This window comes from Triticum aestivum, chromosome 6A, assembly GCF_018294505.1.
Source record: "Triticum aestivum cultivar Chinese Spring chromosome 6A, IWGSC CS RefSeq v2.1, whole genome shotgun sequence".
NCBI classification, from domain to species: domain Eukaryota; kingdom Viridiplantae; phylum Streptophyta; class Magnoliopsida; order Poales; family Poaceae; genus Triticum; species Triticum aestivum.
Window position 1 is genome coordinate 23,620,068 of NC_057809.1, and position 15,286 is coordinate 23,635,353.

The following is a 15,286-nucleotide window of genomic DNA, read 5'->3' on the forward strand; positions in this document are numbered from 1 at the left end:
ATAGAGAACTCCCCTTCCATGGAATTAAGACCGAGGCGATTTTAGCAACCTCAACCTCCACAACGCCGGCGATCACCAAACCTCCAGATATCATAATCGGACCAGTCGGAGAAGAAGTTGGTGACAGGTGCTCCTTAAAAACTTAGTTCGACAGGCATGCTCCTTAAAATACGAATCTGTAGATAAATTCCAGAGGGAGCAAATAATTGAGAATCTTCAGCGTTATGCAAGATAGCATAGGCCTTCCACAGTGTATCATTTCCATCGATGCAAAACTGTACTTTATCCTTACTCCGCACAAAGACCAGATTCATCCGAGAAGTGAGGCAAGCAATGATACACGCAAGTCGTTTTTCTAGACGAGCTCATCGCCTGCGAGAAATCGCGAATTGCACTGGGCTGTAACAGCGACGGGCGATCCATCCAGGCAACCGCATACCCTGCCTCGAACCTTTAAATCCATGCAGGCACATGCATTGTAGAGTTTCACATGTAGTTCATTCATACATAATTCTTTATCAGTTTATTTTATTTTTTTATTTTTTTTCAACACAATATAAATTTTTGGTATACATGTGGAACATTGTTTTGATAAATGTTGAACATTTTTTGAATCACAGATTTTTTTTTCAAAGACATGTTTTCAAGATTTTTGTCGAATACATGATAAACATTCATCAAATACACAGTGAACATTTTTTAATGGCACGAAACATTTTTCTCAACTACACAAATATAATTTTTACATTGTACAAACGCTTTCTAAAAATCTCATGAACATATATTTAAAAAGCACGAACATTTTTTAGATGTCGCATACACTTTTTTTATGCTACGAAATAAATTTTGAATTTCCTGAAAAATTATTCAATATTTTAATGTTATTACATTTTTTGTGAAACAACTGAACATGTTTTTTTAATTAAAAAACATTATTCAAATGCTATTAATTTTTTAGAGCTGCTTGAATATTGTTTACACTTCATGAACAATTTTAAATGTGGAATGAACTTTTTAAATTTTGGTAAACAAATTTCTTGAATATATCTATTTACAATTTTTCGAAAATATGAACAAAAATAAAAAAGGAGGTAAAAAGCCGATACACAACTACAAGACACACCCACACTATGATAATGGGCCGACCACTATAGCCTCGCTTGAGGCCAGGCTTGCCCCAATTTCCTATTTGACGCTTGCAGGCTATTCTACAAACAGGTTACAGCTTCTTGATCCTGGGCTCGGCTCATTTACATTTTCTTTATCTTTTCTTCAACTATCAAAAAATGGGCGTACATGAGATAACATACTTGCACACCTCACTTTTCATGCCTACTTACTCTTTTTTATCTTTTCTGTGCGTCAAAATGTAACTCTACAAAAGGGACTCTGGTTTCCTTTTTCTTTCGATATGGTTTGGATGGTTTTTCTATGGTTTATACACGGTTTTATTTCCTTTTTTCTTTTTCTATTTGTTTTTCCTTTTTAAATGCATGACTTTTTTTCAGATTGATGGATTTTTTTTTCAAATCCGTGAGCCTTTTCAGTTTTCCGCTAACTTTCTAGTGAATGTTTTTTGTAATTTTTATCAATGAACATTTTTTCAGAATCTATGAACTTTTTAATAATCCCTATTTTTTTGAAAATAGATGATTTTTTTTTCAAATTCTCAAACTTTATTCAAATCAATCACTTTTTCGAATCAATGAACTTTCTCAAATTTATGATTTTTTTAGAATTGACGAACATTTTCAAATCCATTTTTTTCAAATTTGATGATTTTTCTTCAAATCACGAACTTTTTTAAGAAATTCCTGAACATATTTTTTAATCAATGATCTTTTACAAATTTAAAAAAAATTCAATGGTGAAAGTGGTCAAAGGTTCAATGGTCAACTTTATTTGAATCTCTTCATCAACTGTCAAGGTACTACAAAGAACCCCAGAAGTAAATTATTCATTCAGATCCGTAGACCATCTAACAACAACTATTAGCACTGGAGGAAAGTCGAAGGCCACAAAGGACCATCCATCACCGGAGCACGGCAAAGCTTGTTGTAATTAACAATTGGAAAGTTGTCCTGCTAAGGCCCCATAGGGCCAACATACCAGAACAGTATCCACCACCAATGAACAGAAGCGTAGATCGGTTCTGCTAAATGGGCCAGCCCAAACAACCTATACGTAAGCGTTGCCGGGCCGAGCAAGCGCATAAGGCGCGGACGAGGTGCTCTGAAGCTAGTCTCCCCGATCCTATTCCACACACGTGCGTCCGCCGCTTTTTTTTTTGAGAATCTGGACCCTTTATTAAATCATAATGTTTCTAGGGATACAAATTATATCAGGCATAGCTACTGGCCACACATGGCGCCCAGATGGAAGAGAGAAAGCCGCCTTGGCAAGGGCGTGAGCCTCGCCATTGTATTGACGCTTCTCGTGGACGAAATCGATAGCTTGAAAGAGGGTTTGCTGGTGCTTGATCTCCCGCAAGACAGTGACATACCAGCATGAAACTTTAGGTGCTAGGTTCGCCACCACTTCTGCATAGTCGGTAGCCACAACTACTGAAGCTAGGTGTAAATCAAAGGCAAGCGATAGAGCTTCTTTGCATGCTTGCGCTTCTAGGGTAGCCGGATCGACGAGGCCATCAAACACCACGGTTGATGCTCCGAGGTAGCGACCATCCTTGTCTCTGCATATAACTGCTGCCACACCTCGAGCTCCGCTCCTAGCCAACCAGCCATCAACATTCATCTTTGCAGCGTGGCTTGCCGGAGGTAGCCAGGAGCCTCCGCCGCTTGGTTATAGTGTATTTCCGTTACTCGCGCACGCTCCTCCGACTGAGTGGGCCGGCCCATTTAGGAATTGTACTGTTTTTTATTCTGGTGTTCTTCTTTTTCTCTTCCTTTCATTTTCCATTTTTTGTTCTTTTTGTTCTTTTTTACTTTTATATGCACAAACTTTTTACAAATTAAAAAAAATTATCTAAATTTATGAACCTTTTTTAAAAAACACATGAACATTATTCAAAATCCTGAACTTTCTTTTGAATCCTACAATTTTCTTCAAAATACATGAATACATACAAATTCATGAAAAATTACAAAATTTATGAACCTTTTTTCATAACCAATGAACATTCAAATTTGTGATTTTTTTCGAAATTGTTGATCTTTTGTTTTGCAAATTTATGTACTTTTTACAATCCTTGAACATTTTGAAAACAATGCGATAAAATTTTCAAACTCGTGATTTAAAAAAACAGTGAACCTTTTCTGAATCCGTGATTTTTTTTACACTTGTGAACTATTTTCAAAATCTTCAAACATAACCTAAATATGTAAACTTCTAATCGAACCCATGGAAAATTTCAAATCCATGAACTTTGTTTCAAAATCCACATTTTTGTTTCAAAATCTATGAACTATTTTCGAATTCTAGAACTTTTTGTTTCTATCGATTATCTTTTATTTCAAATCCTCAAAATTAATTGCAATGCATACCCACCACCGACGCTACATACATTTTGGCAGGCCAAACTATCTCCTTTTTTATTTTTGGAATGTTCTAGATGCTTCCAATACCTGGTTATTATTATTATTTTTTTCTTTCTTTCCTTGTCTTAATTTTGGGTTTTTTTCTATTTTTATTTGTTTACCTCAATATTTTTATTGCTTTTTCTTGTCTTTCCTTTTTTTATTATTCTTTTTTTCTTTTCCGCTTACCTTTTTTTTTTGTCTCTTCTTCCTTTTCGGTTTGTGAACATCTTTGATATTCTTGAATATTTTCAGAAATTGAGAGCATTTGATTAAATCATGAACATTTTACAAATTCACAATGTTTTTTGAAATCGTGAGTTTCTTTTTTAAAATTAAGATCCTTCTTTAAATTCATTATATTCTTGGAATTCATGATCATTTCTTTACTCATTCACGAATATTTTTACGAAACTTGTGAATATTTCTTTGAATCAGCAAACATTTTCCGAATCAACGTATATTATTAGAATTTTTGGAACATTTTGTTATATTCGCGATATTTTTCATTTCTATTAACATTTTTAAAGGCATCTATAATTACTGAATCATGAAATTTTTAGAGAACATTGTTTGAATGGATGAACTTTTTTGAAATGTGGGAAAAAAATTTAAGTTCACGAACATGTTTTTTTGTGTGAACAATTTCTGATTACACAAACATTTGTTAAAATTCACGTACCATTTAGGAGTAGGCAATTATTTTCCAAATTATGATTGTTTTTATATGAGAGCATTTTTTTTCAAAATCATGAAGATTTTGAAATCTGTGAACAGTTTATGATTTCCTGAACTTGTTTCAAAATCATGAATATTTTTATAATTCATGAACATTTATAATTGCTCAAACACTTTTTCTTTAAACATTCGTATTTTTTGGAATTTGGATATTTTTTAAACTTGGAAGTTCTTTGAAATCATGAATTATTTTAAAGTAGAAAAAGCAAAACAAAAAGATCAAAACTGAAAAAAAAACAGGTGGCGTCCAGCCTCGCAAATGGGTGGTCCCAAAAAGACACGCGTGTGAGGGGATGCACATTTCATGACTGATGAAAGCAATTTCTTGTTTCTCTTCCCATCCTTAATAGAAAAGACATGCAATGCTCTTGCGTGTTCTTGGAAAAAAATACTTCTGAAGTTGCTGACACAGGTGCTGAGCAACTTAATTCTGAGAGTTCACTTCTCCGTATTATGAGTATAAATACCATTCATAAGAAAATTTTAAGTGTACATTTTGTAGTGTATGGTTTATCGTGTGTTATAAATATACTCTGATATAAACTACTGGTAACCGAAAATCACGAGCAAATACTGAAAACAATTGGTAACAGAAATTGTCATTCCTACATGTCTAATTTCCACACAATGAAGACGTGCTCTAGTGGTCAGGTGTGCAAAATCGAACCGAAAACTAAAAACAGAACCAAACAACCAAACCGAACCGAAATTTTGGTTTTTCCAGGTTTCAGTGTCAGTTTTGAAATATGAAAACCATTTGCATTTCAGTTTTTTCGGTTAGAAACCGAAAACCATTTGGTTAAACCGAATTAATCGAAATTGAGGATTTTTGGGTTCAAAAGCGTAATGGGTTGCTATAGTATAGTACTCCCTCCATCTCATAATGTAAGACGTTTTTTGACACTGATTAGCTTGATTGTTTTATCCAACGTCCCTTCTTTATCCTTTTCTGATTGTTTTTCCCTTCCTTAATGAAAATCAAAAGGGGAGAGCCCTTCTTTTATAAAAAACATAAAAAAAATACATGGTCTATGAGCTCAGAACATCTTGATTGTAAGCAACATAATGACACACTAATCAACCACAAATGATCCACACATAGATCTGGACGTGGCAGAACTATGAACAAACAATAACTGACCACACATGTATTCTGAATTGGCAAGAACCAGACTGAAGAAACTGAAAACACAGTGGTCTTGTTGCATCCAGAGCAGCAAAGACGGGTGCCAAAACTGAACATGCTTGTCTTCCAGCTGAAGAGCTTCTATTCTGACGGAACTTACCGCCCGGTAATGTCCCAATGACAGCGAAGAACGCTGGAGGCGGTGACAACCGGAAGAGGTAGAAGTGAATTGGCCAAGAAATACAAGAATGCCCGGCGAGACAAGAAAGAAAGCTCAGGGTGCCGTTAAGGAAGAAGAAAGAAGATACATTAAAGCTGCAGGTTGTGACTCAAAGATAAATCAGGTTGTGACCCATCGTGGTGCCCTTCCATTTCCGCCAGCAATAGCATGATGTTACACCACACTTCAGGGTCTGCCGGCACCGATGTCCAGGCCAGTGCAGAGCACTCACACCGGCTGTGCGTGATGCGCCGGAAACACTTGACTTCCTTGCTTCTCATCATATTGTCATCTGGGTTGATGTTCACCACGAAGATGTCGCCGTAGAGCCGCACCCCATGCATGGACATCGGCAACGAGTTTCGGTCCACCGACACTGCCGCCAGGTCCATTGTCACCGCAATGCTCCTCCCGTCTGGGCTGAACACCGGGCAGTGCACGTGACCGCGGTAGCCATCCAATCCATTTATCAGTTTGATCACCACCGTCGGGTCGTACGCCTTCACCAGGTACACGGAGAAAGACCCCGGGGCCATGCTGTTCTCCCCCGGCTTGTCACGCGTCGATGAGAAGGCGACCCAGTCCCCTCTAGGAGACCACTGGCAGTGGGTGTCTGTCCACGACCCTTTTGTCAGCCGCGTCACCCAACCTTCCTCGGATCCCTTGTCGTCTATCTTCAGCATTATGTATAGGTTCTTGTGCTCTTTATCGACAAACAGATTCTCGTGCTCTTTATCGACAAACAGATTCTTGTGCTCCTGCTTCTCCCTTATATTCCTCATCGGCCGAGATGTTGATTTACCCCCAAAAGACTGCTGCTGCAGTGAGTTGACCTTTTCTGCAAAAAAATCCCTTGTGGACTGGAAGACGAATTTGTTCCCATCTGGGCTGCTCGATGGGAACGCATTGTTGAACCCGCCATAGGTGAGTCTCTGGACCTGTCGCTGCACCGCGTCACCAGAGGCGTTACTAATGGCGTAGATCTCCAGCGACTTCCGAGCATTCAAGTAGGTGCTAGTGCTAGTGCTAATGCAAACGTAGAGGATGTCCTTGTCAGGGTTCTGGTTCCACACAGGGGAAAAGATGCTGTCCGGCTCTCTTGTCTCGTACACGATGCGCAACCCTTGGCTGTCAGCAATCCACACAGCTTTGAACTCTTTATCGATGAAGGCGAGCTTGGAGCCGTCCTTGGAGATGGCCGGGAACACACCAGACACCCGAAACAAACCAACGTCCTTCACCGGGGACTCCAGCCTGTGCAAATTCCTGGGGACGTGGTCTCCGTGTTGTACAAGGTCACTCCCACTCCTGCAGCGGTGGTATCCAATGCGGCCACCACAGTCCAGCACGAAGGGGTTGTAATGGTCGCTTTCCGGCCTCATCGTCTGGGTGATGTGCACCGGTGGCAGCCCATTCATATCGAAGATATCAATGTGCCGGTACTGTGTCATCATGCGGGCACTGCCGACTAGGGGCCAGCGGATGGTCGCCACAACTACCTTTGTCTCGTTGCTGGAGTCACCGCATTCGACATCTCTGAAGTCACTCGGACAGTCTTTTTAGTGCTGATGTTGTATCGAAACACGCCCCAAGTTGGGAAGGGGACGGGCTGTTGTGATCAACTTGAAGAAATGAACGTGGCCTTGATGTGACATCTCTGTTTGTCTAAAAGTCAGGGTGGACTTTGTGATCAACTTGAAGAAAAGAAATGGATGGAGAATAGAGCGACAAGCGAGATGGGCGGACTATTTTCTGTATGGCATAGCAAATTGAAAGGCGATTTGGGAGGCGATGGCATTAGTAGTGCTCAGGGGAGCGGATGATCGGCCGGCGCTGTCCTTTCCTAGTCCCCGTGCCAAGGGACTCGCGGCGGTCGGTGAGCTAGAGCCTAGAGCCCAGCGAGGAGGACGTGGGAGAGGACCTTCCAAGGGTGGTCACCGCTGAGTCTCGTCAGCGGGTCACCTCGGATTTCATTGCGGGAGACGGGCAAGCTTGCCGGCTAGGAAGGGGAGGTGACAATGGGACATCGGCGGCTTCGGAACTAGGGTTCCCTCCCTTTGTGCATTGCATCAAGGGTTCGGGGCTTCGGCCATGGGAGCGCCTATTGGGGCGTTGGGCCTACAGAGGAAAATTGAGCGTTAACCTTACCTACCGGCTAGTGATCTCGTGCGAATCAACCTATGGTTAAGATAGTTAGGTGAACAGTGGTATCCCTAGCGCATCAGGGTTCAAATCCTGGTGCTCGCATTTATTCTGGATTTATTTCAGAATTTCCGGCGATACACTTTCAGTGGGAGGAGACGTTCCTGTTGACTACGAGGCGCCTACGATGACTTCGTAAAATCTTAATATGATATGCTGCCTCAGTCTCTCGGAGATGCTCGTAGGAGTAGGGATGAGTGTATGCGCGTTTATATGAGCGCTTGCGTCTGTACTGGGTTAAAAGAAAGCTAGTGATCTTGAATTGTATATTACTTTTCTACAACGTTTATGAAATATTGGTATTTCAGCAGCCGGCCCATCACGGTACTTCACATGCAAGACAGGCACAGTAATGTGGCAGACCTACTCTCTCTTCTTCCACACAATAAATTCAATATTTTCTTTCACCTCTAATTTAAAGCATCCAAATCTTTTAAATCATAAAACTTTTTTAGGTTTTCTTTTTAGGGTTTTTATCAGTTATGCCATCGGTTGTGTCCCACTACTCAGTTTTGCCACTAGAAATTTCAACTGCTCAAAAATGCCATCGCTTCATTAGACACATGCTCAAAAACGCCACTAAACATCATTATTGTTATCTCAAATCTCTTTTGCCATGTTATAATGACATAAATACCTATGAACCAACATGTCAGCTCTTCCTCTATCTCACTACAATAAAGTATGGGTCCCACTTGATCCCAACAGCGTTCTTATTTTCCTATAAAATTATTTGCTTGGTTACTCCTAACAAGTGGGGCCACACATCATTATGAGATAGAGAGAACTGACATGTGGGTCTAGGCTTATTTTTGTCATAGAACATGGTCAACGGGTTTGACGTAAAAATAACAATGTCTAATGGCATTTTTGAGCAAACATCTAACAGAACGATGGCATTTTTGAGATATCTAATGGCATTTTTGAGCAAGCATCTCACGGATTGATGGCATTTTTGAGCAGTTGAAAATTCTAGTGGCAAAACTGAGTAGTGGGACACAACCGGTGGCATAACTGATAAAAACCCTTTTTTTTAATATTTGAACTCCTTGCACCAAAACCTTTAAACTGATACCAATATTAACCGCCTTATTCGGTTTGGTGTTCAGTTTACACCGAGCAAACTCGTCGAATGTGTTGCTTTGTGTTATGACACTCCGTTGCATTATATAGCAAAGCTCTGTGCCCCATTTGGGGCCATTTGACGGATGTTGAAAAACAACATGCTTTCAAATAAACTATGGTTTGAATGACTTTTGACATCGTATGTAAGTTGCAACACGTCTGGTCATTTATCGACATTTTTCAGAGAAAACTCCAGAAAAGCTAAACTTTTTGAAAACTCAAATAAATTGGCATGGTGCCTTGAATTGGTCATACAAGGCAACGAAAAAAATTGGGGACATTTAAGAAATGTAGAGAAACGAGGTGCTCCCGAACGAACCCTTCTCGCCTACCCGAACACTCTCTGTTGAATACATTATTTTTTTTAGAAATCTCAGGACTGACCTCAAATTTTGCAATCCGGTGGGCATGCACATGTTAGGTGTCCTTGCACGTCTGCCCATTTGTTGGCCTTTTTTCACCAGGAAAACTCTAGAAAATAAAAAATTTGTGAAACACTCAAACAACTTGGCATGCTGCTTTGAATTGGTCATACAAGGTCATGTAAAAAAAATTGGGGCCATTTCAAGGATGTCTAGATACAAATATGCTCTCAAACGGAGCCTTTTAGCCTACCCAGACACCTGTTAACACATCCTACTTCCGTACATCCTTAAATTGAACCCAACTTTGGCAGGAAGGTGGAGGTGGACATGCCCATGATGGGAATCCATGCTAGGGTTGAACGATTTCTGACACCATATGCAAGTTGCGACACGTCGGGCCATTTATCGACCTTTTTTCCCGGGAAAACTCCAGAAAATGCGAAAATTATTGAAAATCCAAACAACTTGGCATGATGCCTTGAACTGTTCATACGAGGCCATGAAAAAAGTTGAGGCCAGTTCAATGATGTCGAGAAACAACATGCTCTTAGATAGAGCCTTATGGCCTACCCGAACACACTCTGTTGAACACAATCTAGATTTATCATTCTTGAAATAACTCCAACTTTTGCAGGAAAAGGTGTGAATGCCCGTGGAATGCATCCATACCAGGTTTGAACGATTTTTGACACGTATGCAAGTTGCAATACGTCCGACCATTTATCTACCTTTTGTAACCAAGAACACTCTAGAAAATACAAAATTTCTCGAAAAGCAAAACAACATGGCATGGTGCCTTTAATTGGTCATATAAGTTAATGGGAAAAAATTGGGGTCATTTGGTGGAAGTTGAAAAAAATATGCTCTCAAACAGACCCTTCTGACCTAACCGAATACTTCTGTTGAATATGATCTATTTTTGGACATGATTGTAAAAAAACATCTCCATTTTCTTAAAATGCCCAGTTTTTAAAATTACTTCACAAATCTAAAAATTGTTTGCGTTTCATAAAACATACACGTTTGCTTAAAAAATGTTTGGCGTTCGAAGTTTAAAAAAAATATTCTGCGTGGGTGATATCCTTAAGGCTTTGTAGTGCTATAAAACCATGAACGCTCACTAGCTGAACTAGTTGTAGCACGTTTGTCCATTCAGGAGACCCTGTGTTTGTCAACAACGCTAATTAATCCCCTTTCCTGATTTTCAGTGGGGTGGGGCCGCCTCTCTCCTAATCTCCAATCAAAAAGCTCCACCTAATCACAGTCCATTGAATCTGTAAAACTACCCCGTGTGTGTAGCATTGCTCTTTTTTGCAGGGCTACAGTGTGCATCCACTGTTGAACGCTAGTTCATGGGCCGGCCCAGTTGGGCGGCCTCCTGTGCGTGGTGTCGTCTATTTGACGCTATCCCCCAAACTTACGAGAGCTCCTAATTAGCGATTGTCGCACTTGGTAAGCTATTCGGTGCTCAGATGGTGTAGTTTTTGGGCCGGTCTAGCAAACCGGCACTCACACGCGAGCGGCCGAGCAGGTGAGCGAGCGCGGGTGAGCGTATGAACGCATGGATTAGGATACGTTCTTGACCACTGAAAAATATCCCATGGGCTCATGAATTTTTTTAAACAATCATGATAAAAATAAAATCATAGAGTCAAAAAGTTCATGAATTTGATATAAAATCGCAGAGTTTCCCTTAATAACAGTATGGTATTTTTTCAATTTTTTAGTGAATTTTTAAAAAGGTCACGAGTTTGGAAACATTTCATTTAAAAAATTCATAAATTTGGGAAATGTAACGAATTTTTAAAAACTCTGTGAATGAAGAATATAAAACAAAAATAGAAAGAAATAAGGAAAAAAGAAAATCCACAGAAAAACGGCCAAACTGAAAAAATAAATCAGATCCATGTTTTTTTATATTAGCATTATATTTCAATAACAAGGAGGAAAGAAGGTTTATGGCACAACAGTTAAACTATCTCAGTGGTTAGCAGCATCACTTATAGAGGTGGATCATCTGGGGTCCAATCCCACAAATCACAAGTTGTACTTTTTGAACTATCCCAGTGGTTAGCAGCATCACTTCTAGAGGTGGATCATCTGCCTTCGAATCCCAATAATCACAAGTTGTACTTTTTGAAGTTTAATAAAAGAAAAAAACATAAATGGGCCAGGCCCGCCCAAGGTGCAAATAACACTGACGCCTAGGCGAACATATGGCCACTGTGATTTGAGAAATTTAGGTCCTCTTGTCTCTGGCTGCCATCTTGGCGCTGAGAGGTGGGTGTGTGTGTGTGTGGGGGGGGGGGGGGCGCCTTGGATCTTCAAGACCTCTATGTTCTACGTCTAGTGATCATCATAGTTTTGTGTGAAAATAAATTTTCTCTCGTTTCTTCTCACGATGCCATGAGGTTAGAGAGTTTTCTGCCCTCGTAGATCCAATTATTCGAATCTGATGAGTTTATGTTGTGTCAATCTTTTTTTTTGTTGATCTAATTCTTTATGGAGGTGAAATCTTTCATCGACATCATGATGAAGATATATCGATTTGATGACCTGCTCTTCTAGGGGATCATCCTCGGCCCAGTACATTCGTAGATCATGGCTTCACATCTTTTCGGATGGGCGACTCAAGACGCTTTGAAAAACCATTATTGATATAGTTCGTGTGGGTGAAAGAGTAACACTATTGTTGCTTCAGTCCAATTGCAGCATATTTACCGAAGTTTTTAGAGTATTTCTTTGAGAAGAGACTGATACCGCGAAAAAGTTGCTTTCAAGATATTTCGTGCGTGTTCGGATCCCCTCCACTCCTTCGAATCCTTGACTCCGCTCCCTGCTCCTGGATTGTTCGCTCCGCCCCCAAAAATCGGGAGTAGCTATCACGTTTGTTAACTAACTCCACTCCCTACACGACGGGGTGTGAGGTTCAGGTAGTTGTTGTGCGCTAGCGAGAGAATAGGATCAAGCGAACCCGTAAGTTTTGTGGGAGAGGCCCGGGAGTGGCATGCGGAGCTCGGTTGCAGCGACTCTGCCGGATTTAACTACAGTCTGCTCCACTCCGCTCTTCTGACTCTGCGGAGTAGTTGCGTTCGGCACCGCTCGCCCCGCTCCTGGAGCAGAGTTGTGGAGTGGAGTGAATCCGAACACACTCTTCATTGTAATTCTTAGTCATAGGAGTTAATTTGTCTTTTCTTAGATCTTTGTATTTTTCTTAGATCTTAGGTCCAAATAAGTGTATCTGTAATTGTTATGAGTACGAATAAAATTATAGGTGTTTAAAAAAACCGTGTACCATATGTCAAAGGTTCATATTACTCTTTATATGTTTTTCGTGGGTGTACCAAAGGGGAACCAGACTTGATGTTGTATTCCTAATCCTATTTGATTGACTAGCAAAAGAGCCCGTGCGTTGCAACGGGAGAGAAAACAGAACACACACTCTTAACTCAACAATCATCACTCAAGACCACAATAGGTCCATCTTCTTTATTTTTACAAGGCATCATATTTGTGTTGCCGTTTATCCTCCTTCTCACCCTCGCCAGTGATGGCCTCGGTATTCACACAAAATAAAAAAACGTGTTTGAATATGGTTAATTCTAAGGCGTCTCTCTCTCCCTCTCTCTCTCGCTATCTCTCACTCCCGCGATGAGAAATCTATTGTTTTCCCCTGTGACATTTTTTAGAGGTATGCATGTGTAGTTAGCGATGTTTTATTTTCCCTACATAATTGTAGTGGGGTGTTTATTTGCAATCCTGGTCGCCGCCGGTATGAAAGAAAAATGGATTTTGCGCCATAAATTATAAGTTTGCTTCCAAAACAATATTTTAAAAATATTTAAAGTTAAAATTAACGACATATTTAGATTTCACACATTTTTCTAATAAAATTTCATATATAATATGTTAAAATCGAAGTTACGGTTTAAAAGATACGGATAATTTAGAAAATCATTTGTTTGACTTAAATATATTCCAAAATAATATTTAAAATACTTAACAAGTAAAAATAATCTCATATTCATATTCTACATATTTTTCTAATCAAATTTTATATATAATATGTTCAAATCGGAGTTACGGTTTAAAAGATATGGATGATTTTAAAAAAGCATTTGTTTGACTTAGATATGATCTGTGGATGAATTACCTAAAACATCAGGGGGATTTTCAAAAAAGTAAAATAACGGTTCGAGTGTGACTTAAATCCAGACCGCGGATTGATTTCATCAAAACACAAAGACTTTTCTGAAAAATGCCATGACGGATGACCGAAACCCAATTTGCTTTATTATTATATGTAAAGAAAATATTTAAAATACTATAATATGACCAGGACGGGACGAGCAAGCAAGCCTCGTCCGACCAAGTGAGGGACCGAATAGGGAGGGGCTAGTTTCCTTTTAAATCCCCACACTGCATGCTATAATCTTTCCATGTAATAAGGCTGGTTGTAATGGGGAGTATCATATACTAGTATCATGCATATGATACTAGTGTATGATACTACCTCCCTAATGCATAGTATCACATATTAGTATCATGTAGTACTCTATTTATTGCCATGCATGACACAAAGTAGCATAGCATTTATTATGATACGGTATCATGATATGATACTCTACCCTTTTTTTTCCATTTAATACTATGACACCTCATCAAAATTGCCTAGTTGGCATGCATGATACTAGTTGTGATACTATCATTACGACCAGCCTAAGGCTCCATCTAATCTCAGCCCCCCTGATTTTAGGGGTGGGCCATCCTTAATTACCTATTAAACCTCATATAATCTCCGCCCCCTGATTTCAGGGGTGGGCCCTTTGTTTTTTCCTATTAAACAAATGTGATGTGTTCTGCACTTTCGGCTGGTCGGAAACCGCGCACTAGCGCGGGCACGCGCGTATTAATTAGTCATTTCTTAATCCGACTAGAAGAACGCCCATGCGTTGCAATGGGGCCACATTAACTTTAAGAGTTCAATATTAATCATGTTAATAATACATTTAATATTCTCATACATATCAAGTGACACTGGCGACCTTTTTTGTCAATTTAGCAACGGGCTCAGTTCCATCGGGCTCTTTATACATATCAGACAACTCGCTACTACTTAAACTACAACTTTGGCTATCAATATTTTTTTGTCAATTTAGCTCAGCAATAGTGCCTGGCTTAATAGACTGCTTTGCATTCACCCCCTCAGAAGACAAAGAGAACCAACTCAACATGTCAGAAGATTAACAGAAATTTCATTTGTATGGCATGAACATATAGCTGGAGCACCAACACATAGATCAGCAGAGAGCAGAGCACATCATGCACACACTCGGGCCATCTATATCATACACACACAACAACACACACACGCATCACGCTGGCATACACATACAGAAAAGCAGGCACACACGCATCATGCGCATTGGCCGGTGTGACACACGCAGAGCAACTACGTACGCACGGAGAGCAAGCTAGCAAGCACGCACGCGTCCAACCCCGCCGCTGCATGCGCTGGCAGAAGGTGAGACAGCAAGGGAGACTGCACATTGAAGCTGTCCATGCAAGGCTGGAGGTGCTGGGCCGGCCACGGCGGTGTCAGGACGGCGCTTGATTCATTCCCGGTGGCGTGGAGCTTGGGACGGCAACACGGCGATAGCTAGTGCTCGGGGATGGGGGTTTGGGGCGAGGGCAGTCGACCCGATGGCTGGCGAAGTTAACGGGGTCGGGCGGCTGGAAATTCGGCGGGTGGCGGCGGCACAGCGCGAGGATGTGACAGGCGAAAAACCTAGCGGGCGTTCAACTACCAATACCCACGCCTTTTTTAGAGGAATTGCTTGTGAAAATAACGTGCGACGATGACTTAGCGAGCGAATTCCCTTAAAAAAGACATAGCGAGCAGATTCCCTTAAAACTGATAGGAATGGATACGATTGATGACGTTGATAAATAGTGGTGAATGTTGGCCTAATTT